The sequence below is a fragment of the Arachis stenosperma genome, chromosome 3 (genome assembly GCF_014773155.1).
Source record: "Arachis stenosperma cultivar V10309 chromosome 3, arast.V10309.gnm1.PFL2, whole genome shotgun sequence".
Lineage (NCBI taxonomy): Eukaryota > Viridiplantae > Streptophyta > Magnoliopsida > Fabales > Fabaceae > Arachis > Arachis stenosperma.
The window spans coordinates 8,895,542-8,906,342 of NC_080379.1; the positions used below are offsets into that span (position 1 = coordinate 8,895,542).

At 38.8% G+C, this 10,801-nt stretch overlaps 1 non-coding gene across 1 annotated transcript; it reads left to right on the forward strand.

Moving 5' to 3' along the window:
- Nucleotides 1-8,516: 8,516 nt before the first annotated feature.
- On the forward strand, nucleotides 8,517-8,624 carry LOC130972318 (small nucleolar RNA R71). Its single transcript, XR_009083505.1, has one exon. It is a non-coding gene; the product is annotated as a small nucleolar RNA R71 (small nucleolar RNA).
- The last annotated feature ends 2,177 nt before the right edge of the window (nucleotides 8,625-10,801 follow it).

Consider the following 10,801-nt stretch of genomic DNA (forward strand, 5'->3'; position numbering starts at 1 on the left):
CAAAGTCAGTTGGAAAGGCAAATGGCCCAACCTTGATAATCATATCCTCTATTATGCCTGATGGATATTTAATGGAGCCATCAGCAAGTTGGAGGCATATCCGGGTTGGTTTAACTTCTCCAGTCAAACCAAGCTTTCTGATAGTGGATGCAGGTATTAGATTGATGCTTGCTCCAAGATCACATAGGGCTGTCTTGGTGCAAGCACCTTCTAATGTGCATGGTATCATAAAGCTTCCTGGATCTTGAAGCTTTTCTGGTAAGCTTTTCAGAATGACTGCACTGCATTCTTCAGTGAGAAACACCTTTTCAGTTTCTCTCCAATCCTTCTTATGACTTAAGATTTCTTTCATGAACTTAGCATAAGAAGGTATTTGCTCAAGTGCCTCTGCAAACGGAATCTTTATTTCAAGAGTCCTTAGGTAGTCTGCAAAGCGGGCAAATTGCTTATCCTGCTCCGCTTTGCGGAGTCTCTGAGGATAAGGCATCTTGGCTTGATATTCTTCAACCTTAGATTCTGCAGGTTTATTCCTTACAGAAGTGGTTGAAGAAGCCTTGTTAGAGGGATTGTTATCAGCACTTGCAAGTGTCTGACTCCTTTGTGGCGTTTGAACGCCAGACTTGGCTACCCATTGGGCGTTTAACGCCAACTTGTCTCCCTTTTCTGGCGTTTGAACGCCAGAACTGGGCAAGGAATGGGCGTTTAACGCCAGTTTTCCTTCCCTTTCTGGCGTTTGAACGCCAAAAGTATTCCTCTCTGGGCTCTTACTGTCCTCAGAGGGATTTTGGACAGTGGCTTGGTTATCCTCTGTTAATTGTTCCTTATTTGACTTTTTGCTCTTTTGAGTGGTGTTGTTCAGTGTCTTCCCACTCCTCAGTTGAACTGCTTGACATTCTTCTGTTATCTGTTTAGATATCTACTGTTTTGCTTGATTCAACTGCAGTTCTATGTTCTTGTTAGCAACTTTATTTTCATAGAGCATCTCTTTAAATTCTGCTAACTGTTCTGTCATCAGGAGTAATTGTTGATTAAGCTCAATCATCTGTTCTTGAGGATTAGAATTATTGACTACTGTCATGACTTCCTCCTTTGGAGAGAACTCATTGCTAGAGTACAAATATTGGTTTCTAGCAACAGTGTCTATAAGCTCTTGAGCTTCTTCAATTGTCTTCCTCATGTGTATAGATCCACCAGCTGAGTGGTCTAAAGACATCTGAGCTTTTTCTATAAGCCCATAGTAGAAAATGTCTAACTGTACCCACTCTGAAAACATTTCAGAGGGACATTTCCTTAGCATACCTCTATACCTCTCCCAGGCATTGTAAAGGGATTCATTATCCTCTTGTTTAAAGCCTTGGATGTCCAGCCTTAGCTGTGTCATCCTCTTTGGAGGGTAAAAATGATTCAGGAATTTTTCTGACAACTGTTTCCATGTCTTTATGCTTGCTGTAGGTTAGTTATTTAACCACCTTTTAGCTTGATCTTTTACAGCAAATGGAAACAGTAATAGTCTGTAGACATCCTGATCTACCTCTTTATCATGTACTGTGTCAGCAATTTGCAAGAACTGTGCCAGAAACTCAGTAGGTTCTTCTTGTGGAAGACCGGAATACTGGCAATTTTGCTGCACTATGATAATGAGTTGAGGGTTTAGCTCAAAGCTGCTTGCTTTGATGGGGGGCGTGCAAATGCTACTCCCATATGCAGCTGTAATGGGGTTAGCATATGACCCCAGAGTCCTTCTGGACTGATTAATTCCACTTAAGTCCATAATGGACAAAAGGGAAATGATAATGATTGCAAAGAGATAAATTTTTTTTATTGTATTTTTTTTTTTTGAAATATCCAAAAAAATTAAAATAAAATAAAGGAAAATTAAAATGAAAATTCGAAAATCAAAAGAGAATAAGATCAAAGTAAATTGAGAACTGAATCAATTAGTAAAAAAAAGATTTTGAAAACAGCAATTAAAAAGATATGATTGAAAAATTTTTATGAAAAAGATTTGATTTTTAAAAAGAGGAAAGAGAAAAACACAAAAAGACACCAAACTTAAAATTTTTAGAAATCAAACACTAATTTTTCGAAAATTTTTAAGGGAAAAACACAAAGAGGACACCAAACTTAGAATTTTTATGAATCAAAAAGAGACTAAGAACATGCAAAAACGAAAATTAAGAGAGAAACACAAAAAGACACCAAACTTAAAATATGAAACTAGACTCAACTAAAGGACTCTAAACCAACAAAAACAAAATAGTCCTAATCTAAGCAACAAGATAAGCCGTCAGTTGTCCAAACTCAAACAATCCCTGGCAACGGCACCAAAAACTTGGTGCACGAAATTGCAATCACACTTTTGCAATCCCGCACAACTAACCAGCAAGTGCACTGGGTCGTCCAAGTAATACCTTGCATGAGCAAGGGTCGATCCCACGGAGATTGTCGGCTTGAAGCAAGCTATGGTTATCTTGTAAATCTTAGTCAGGATATCAGAAATTATCAGGATTGATTGTAGAAAGCAAAAGAACATGAAATGGTTACTTGTTTTGCAGTAATGGAGAACAGGTTGAGGTTTGGAGATGCTCCATCTTCTGAATCTCTGCTTTCCTACTGCCTTCTTCTTCAAGCACGCAAGTCTCCTTCCATGGCAAGCTGTGTGTAGGGTTTCACCGTTGTCAGTGGCTACCTCCCATCCTCTCAGTGAAAGCGATTGCATATGCTCTGTCACAGCATAGCGGAATTCATCTGTCGGTTCTCAATCAGGCCGGAATAGAATCCAGTGATTCTTTTGCGTCTGTCACTAACGCCCCGCCTTCAGGAGATTGAAGCACGTCACAGTCATTCAATCATTGAATCCTACTCAGAATACCACAGACAAGGTTTAGACCTTCCGGATTCTCTTGAATGCCGCCATCAGTCCTAGCTTATACCACGAAGATTCCGATTAAAGAATCCAAGAGATAACTACTCAATCTAAGGTAGAACGGAGGTGGTTGTCAGTCACACGTTCATGGTTGAGAATGATGATGATTGTCACGGATCATCACATTCATCCGGATTAAGAACAAGTATTATCTTGGAATGGAAGCAAGCATGATTGAATAAGAAACAGTAGTAATTGCATTAATCCATCAAGACACAGCAGAGCTCCTCACCCCCAACCATGGGGTTTAGAGACTCATGCCATGGAATGTACACAAGAAACGTGTAAAAAATGTCATGAGGTCATAAGGTACAGATACAATGTCAAAAGATCCTATTAATAGTAAAACTAGTAACCTAAGGTTTACAGAAATGAGTAAATGACAGAAAAATCCACTTCCGGGCCCACTTGGTGTGTGCTTGGGCTGAGCAATGAAGCATTTTCGTGTAGAGACCTTTTCTGGAGTTAAACGCCAGCTTTCATGCCAGTTTGGGCGTTTAACTCCAAATTTTATTCCAGTTCCGGCGTTTAACGCTGGAATTTCTGTAGGTGACTTTGAGCGCCGGTTTGGGCCATCAAATCTTGGGCAAAGTATGGACTATTATATATTGCTGGAAAGCCCAGGATGTCTACTTTCCAACGCCGTTGAGAGCGCGCCAATTGGGCTTCTGTAGCTCCAGAAAATCCACTTTGAATGCAGGGAGGTCAGAATCCAACAGCATCTGCAGTCCTTTTCAGTCTCTGGATCAGATTTTTGCTCAGAACCTTCAATTTCAGTCAGAAAATACCTGAAATCACAGAAAAACACACAAACTCATAGTAAAGTCCAGAAAAGTGAATTTTAACTAAAAACTAATAAAAATATACTAAGAACTCAACTAAAACTACCAAAAACATACTAAAAACAATGCCAAAAAGCGTATAAATTATCCGCTCATCAGCTACCTCCCATCCTCTCAGTGAAAATGTTCCTATGCTCTGTCACAGCATATGGCTAATCAGCTGTCGATTCTCGGTCAGGCCGGAATAGAATCCAGTGATTCTTTTGCGTCTGTCACTAACGCCCCGCCTGCTAGGAGTTTGAAGCACGTCACAGTCATTCAATCATTGAATCCTACTCAGAATACCACAGACAAGGTTAGACCTTCCGGATTCTCTTGAATGCTGCCATCAGTTCTCGCCTATACCACGAAGATTCCGGTTAAAGAATCCAAGAGATAAACACTAGAGCCTCGTATGCTTGTAGAACAAGAGTGGTTGTCAGTCACTTTGTTCATGAGTGAGAATGATGATGAGTGTCACGGATCATCACATTCATCAAGTTGAAGAACAAGTGATATCTTGGACAAAGAACAAGCGGAATTGAATAGAAGAACAATAGTAATTGCATTAATACTCGAGGTACAGCAGAGCTCCACACCTTAATCTATGGTGTGTAGAAACTCCACCGTTGAAAATACATAAGAACAAGGTCTAGGCATGGCCATGAGGCCAGCCCCCAAATGATCTAAGAACTAGATGTCCAAAGATGAAAATACAATAGTAAAAGGTCCTACTTATAGAAAACTAGTAGCCTAGGGTGTACAGAGATGAGTAAATGACATAAAAATCCACTTCCGGGCCCACTTGGTGTGTGCTTGGGCAGAGCAATGAAGCATTTTCGTGTAGAGACTCTTCTTGGAGTTAAACGCCAGCTTTTATGCCAGTTTGGGCGTTTAACTCCCATTTAGGTGCCAGTTCCGGCGTTTAACGCTGGGATTTCTGAGGGTGACTTTGAACGCCGATTTGGGCCATCAAATCTTGGGCAAAGTATGGACTATCATATATTGCTGGAAAGCCCAGGATGTCTACTTTCCAACGCCGTTGAGAGCGCGCCAATTGGGCTTCTGTAGCTCCAGAAAATCCACTTCGAGTGCAGGGAGATCAGAATCCAACAGCATCTGCAGTCCTTTTCAGTCTCTGGATCAGATTTTTGCTCAGGTCCCTCAATTTCAGCCAGAAAATACCTGAAATCACAGAAAAACATACAAACTCATAGTAAAGTCCAGAAAAGTGAATTTTAGCTAAAAACTAATAAAAATATACTAAAAACTCAACTAAAACTACTAAAAACATACTAAAAACAATGCCAAAAAGCGTATAAATTATCCGCTCATCAATGATGAGCTTCCTCATGTGTCTCTTGAGGTCCATGAATAGGCTTTCTTATTTGCTCCATCATCTTCTTAGTGATGGACTTGTCCTCTTCAATGAGGATGTCCTCCTCTATGTCAATTCCAGCTGAATTGCAGAGGTGGCAAATAAGGTGAGGAAAGGCCAATCTTGCCAAAGTGGAGGGCTTGTCAGCCACCTTGTAGAATTCTTGAGGTATAATCTCATGAACTTTCACTTCCTCTCCAATCATGATGCTATGGATCATGATGGCCCGATCTACAGTAACTTCAGACCAGTTGCTAGTGGGAATGATTGAGCGTTGGATGAACTCCAACCATCCTCTAGCCACAGGCTTAAGGTCCAGTCTTCTCAATTGAACCGGCTTGCCTTTTGAGTCTCTTCTCTATTGAGCTCCTTCCACACATATGTTCATGAGGACTTGGTCCAACCTTTGATCAAAGTTGACCCTTCTAGTATAGGGGCGTGCATCTTCTTGCATCATAGGCAAGTTGAACGCCAGCCTTACATTCTCCGGACTGAAATCTAAGTATTTCCCCGAACCATTGTAAGCCAATTCTTTGGGTTTGGGTTCATACTTTGATCATGGTTCTTAGTGATCCATGCATTGGCATAGAACTCTTGAACCATTAGGATTCCGACTTGTTGAATGGGGTTGGTCAGAACTTCCCATCCCCTTCTTCTAATCTCTTGTCGGATCTCCGGATACTCATTCTTTTTGAGCTTGAAAGGGACCTCAGGGATCACTTTCTTCTTGGCCACAACTTCATAGAAGTGGTCTTGATGGGCTTTTGAGATGAATCTCTCCATCTTCCATGACTCAGAGGTGGAAGCAATTACCTTCCCTTTCCTCTTTCTTGAGGTTTCTCTGGCCTTAGGTGCCATCAATGGTTATGGAAAAACAAAAAGCTATGCTTTTACCACACCAAACTTAGAATTTTGCTCGCCCTCGAGCAAAAGAAGAAAGAATAGAAGAAGAAAAAGATATTGAAGAGAGGGAGAGAAGTGTGTGTTTCGGCCAAGGGGGAGAAGAGAGGGTTGTGTTGTGTGAAAAGGAAGAAGTATGGAAGGGTTTATATAGGAGTGGGAGGGGTGTGGGGTTCAGTCATTTAGGGTGGGTTTGGGTGAGAAAGAGAATTTGAATTTGAAGGTAGGTGGGGTTTATGGGGAAGAGTGGATGGATGTGAGTGGTGAAGAGGTAATGGGGAAGAGAGATTGAGGTGATTAGTGAAGGGTTTTCTTGGGAAAGAGGATTATAGGATTGTGTGAAGAAGAGAGAAGGTGAGTTGAGGTGAAGGATTTATCATCTATGCACTAATTAGGCGTGTAAAACGCCCTCTATATGCAATCCTGGCATTTAACGCCAGATTGTAGCCTGTTTCTGGTGTTAAACGCCACTCCCATGCTTGTTATGGGCATTCAACACCAATCTGTAGCATGTTTCTGGTGTTGAATGCCACTTCCATGCTTGTTCCTGGCGTTAAACGCCAGCTTCATGCTCTGTTCTGGCGTTTAAACGCCAGACAGCTCTCCTCCAGGGTGTGCTTTTTCTTTTGCTGTTTTTGATTCTGTTTTTAATTTTTTCAATTGTTTTGTGACTCCACATAATCATAAACCTAATAAAAACATAAAAGAACAATAGAAATATAAATAAATAAAAATTGGGTTGCCTCCCAATAAGCACTTCTTTAATGTCAATAGCTTGACAGTGAGCTCTCATGGAGCTTCACAGATGTTCAGAGCATTGTTGGGACCTCCCAACACCAAACTTAGAGTTTGAATGTGGGGGTTCAACACCAAACTTAGAGTTTAGTTGTGGCCTCCCAACACCAGACTTAGAGTTTGATTGTGGGAGCTTTGTTTGACTCTGTATTGAAAGAAGCTTTTCATGCTTCCTCTCCATGGTTGCAGAGGAATATCCTTGAGCTTTAAACACAAGGTAGTCCCCATTCAATTGAAGGACTAACTCTCCTCTGTCAACATCAATCACAACTTTTGCTGTGGCTAGGAAGGGTCTTCCAAGAATGATGGATTCATCCTCATCCTTCCCAGTATCTAAGATTATGAAATCAGCAGGGATGTAGAGGCCTCTAACCATGACCAACACGTCCTCTACTACTCCATAAGCTTGTTTCATTGATCTGTCTGCCATCTCTAATGAGAATGTGGCAGCCTGTACCTCAAAGATTCCCAGTTTCTCCATTACAGAGAGTGGCATTAAGTTTATGCCTGACCACAGGTCACACAGAGTCTTCTCAAAGGTCATGGTGCCTATGGTATAGGGAATCAGGAATTTACCAGGATCCTGTTTCTTTTGAGGTAAAGTGTGCTGAACCCATGTATTCAGTTCATTAATGAGCAAGGGAAGTTCATCTTCCCAAGTCTCATTACCAAACAACTTGGCATTCAGCTTCATGATAGCTCCTAGATATTGAGCAACTTGCTCTTCAGTGACATCTTCATCCTCTTCAGAGGAAGGATAGTCATCAGAGCTCATGAATGGCAGAAGGAGGTTCAATAGAATCTCTATGGTCTCTATATAAGCCTCAGATTCCTTTAGGTCCTCAATAGGGAACTCCTTTCTGTTTGGGAGATGTCCCATGAGGTCTTCCTCATTAGGATTTGCGTCCTCCCCCTCCTCTATGGATCCGGCCATTTTGATTTTATTAATGGCCTTGCACTCTCTTTTTGGATTCTCTTCTGTATTGCTGGGGAGAGTACTAGGAGGAAGTTCAGTAATTGTCTTACTCAGCTAGACCACTTGTGCCTCCAAATTTTTTATGGAGGACCTTGTTTCATTCATGAAACTTAGAGTGGCCTTAGAGAGATCAGAGACTATGTTTGCTAAGCTAGAGTGGTTCTACTCAGAATTCTCTGTCTGTTGCTAAGAAGATGGTGGAAAAGGCTTGCTATTGCTAAGCCTGTTTCTTCCACCATTATTAAAGCCTTGTTGGGGCTTTTGTTGATCCTTCCATGAGAAATTTGGATGATTTCTCCATGAGGGATTATAGGTGTTTCCATAGGCTTTACCCATGTAATTCACCTCTGCTATTACAGGGTTCTCAGGATCATAGGCTTCTTCTTCAGAAGATGCCTCTTTAGTATTGTTGGATACATTTTGTAATCCATTCAGACTCTGAGAAATCATGTTGACTTGCTGAGTCAACAATTTTTTCTGAGCCAATATGGCATTCAGAGCATCAATTTCAAGAACTCCCTTCCTCTGGGGTGTCCCATTACTCACAGGATTCCTTTCGGAGGTGTACATGAATTGGTTATTTGCAACCATGTCAATGAGTTCTTGAGCTTCTGCAGGCATTTTCTTTAGGTGAATGGATCCACCTGCAGAATGGTCCAGTGACATCTTAGATAATTCAGACAGACCATCATAGAATATATCCAGGATGGTCCATTCTGAAAGCATGTCAGAAGGACACTTTTTGGTCAACTGCTTGTATCTTTCCCAAGCTTCATAGAGGGATTCACCTTCTTTCTGCCTGAAGGTCTGTACATCCACTCTAAGCTTGCTCAGCTTTTGAGGAGGAAAGAACTTGGCCAGGAAGGCCGTGACCAGCTTATCCCAAGAGTTCAGGCTATCTTTAGGTTGAAAGTCTAACCATGTTCTTGCTCTGTCTCTTACAGCAAAAGGGAAAAGCATAAGCTTATAGACCTCAGGATCAACTCCATTGGTCTTAACAGTATCACAAATCTGCAGGAATTCAATCAAGAACTGAAAAGAATCTTTTGATGGAAGTCCATGAAATTTGCAGTTCTGCTGCATTAGAGAAACTAATTGAGGCTTAAGCTCAAAGTTGTTTGCTCCAATGGCAGGAATTGAGATGCTTCTTTGGAATTTGGTGCAGTAAAGTTACCAAGCATCTTCCTTGCATTTCGTTTGCCATCTCCTCTTCCTTTTCGAAAATTTCTGTAAGGTTTGCTCCAGAGAGTTGTGCTTTAGCTTCCCTTAGCTTCCTCTTCAGAGTCCTTTCAGGTTCCGGATCAGCTTCAACAAGAATGTTCTTATCCTTGTTCCTGCTCATATGAAAAAGAAGGGAACAACAAAGAAAGTATGGAATCCTCTATGTCACAGTATAGAGATTCCTTATGTAAGTATAAGTAGAGAAGAATAGAGGAAGGAAAAGAGGAAAATTCGAACTCAGAGAGGAAGAGGGGGTTTGAATTTTAAGATGAAGAGAAGTGTTAGTAGATGAATAAATAAATAGAAAAGATGAGAGGGAGAGGATTTTCGAAAATAATTTTTGAAAAATGGGTTAGTAATTTTCGAAAATTAAGAGAAGAAATAAAATTAAAATTAAAATTAAAGTTTGAAACAATTAGTTAATTAAAAAGAATTTTGAAAAAGGGGGAAGGAATTTTCAAAAATTAGAGAGAGAAAAGTAGTTAGGTGGTTTTGAAAAAGATAAGAAACAAAAAAAAAAGTCAATTAGTTAGTTGAAAAAGAATTTGAAAATAAATTTTGAAAAGATAGGAAGTTAGAAAAGATTTTTGAAATCAAATTTTGAAAAAGATATTTTTGAAAAGATATTTTGAAAAAGATAGTTGAAAAAGAAATTTAGAAAGATTTGATTTTTAAAATTAAAATTGATTACTTGACTAACAAGAAACTAAAAGATATGATTCGAGAATTTAAAGATTGAACCTTTCTTAACAAGAAAGTAACAAACTTCAAATTTTTGAACTAATCACATTAATTAGTAGTAAAGTTATCGAAAATATGAAATAAATTTAAGAAAAAGATTTTGAAAATCATTTTAAAATTTTCGAAAATCATAAAAAAAAATAAAAAAGATTTGATTTTTGAAAAAGTTTTGAAAAGATAAGATTTTTAAAATTGAAAATTCGACTTGACTTATAAAAAATAGTTAAGTTTTAAAATTTTTTGACTAAGTCAACTCAAATTTTCAAATTTTAGGAGAGAAAAAGGGAAAGATATTTTTTTTTTGTTTTTGAATTTTTAATGATGAGAGAGAAAAACACAAATATGATCCAAAACATGAAAATTTCGGATCAAAACACATAATGCATGCAAGAACACTATGAATGTCAAGATGAACACCAAGAACACATTGAAGATCAAGATGAACATCAAGAACTTATTTTTGAAAAATTTTCAAGAAAAGAAACTCATGCAAGACACCAAACTTAGAAATTTTTAATGCTTGGACACTATGAATGCAAAAATGCACATGAAAAATAACAAAAGACACAAAACAAGAAAATATGAAGATCAAACAAGAAGACTTGTCAAGAACAACTTGAAGATCATGAAGAATGCAATGCATGAATTTTTGAAAAATGCAAAAAAAAATTTTTAAAAACATGCAATTGACACCAAACTTAAAAATTGACACTAGACTCAAACAAGAAATACAAAATTATTTTGGTTTTTATGATTTTATTAATTTTTTTGTATTTTATTTTATTTTTTTTGAAAACATATATGAAAAAGAAAATAAGAAATTCAAAATTTTTAATAAGAATTCCAGGAATCCTTGTAATTTTAGTCTAAAGCTCCAGTCCAGGAATTAGACATGGCTTAATAGCTAGCCAAGCTTTTTGTGAAAGCTTCGGTCCAAAACACTAGACATGGCCAATGGCCAGCCAAGCTTTAAGGTACAAATCAAGCATACAACAGCTGATACTTCATCCAACTCCATATACTGATAAGTGGAAGCCTCAGTC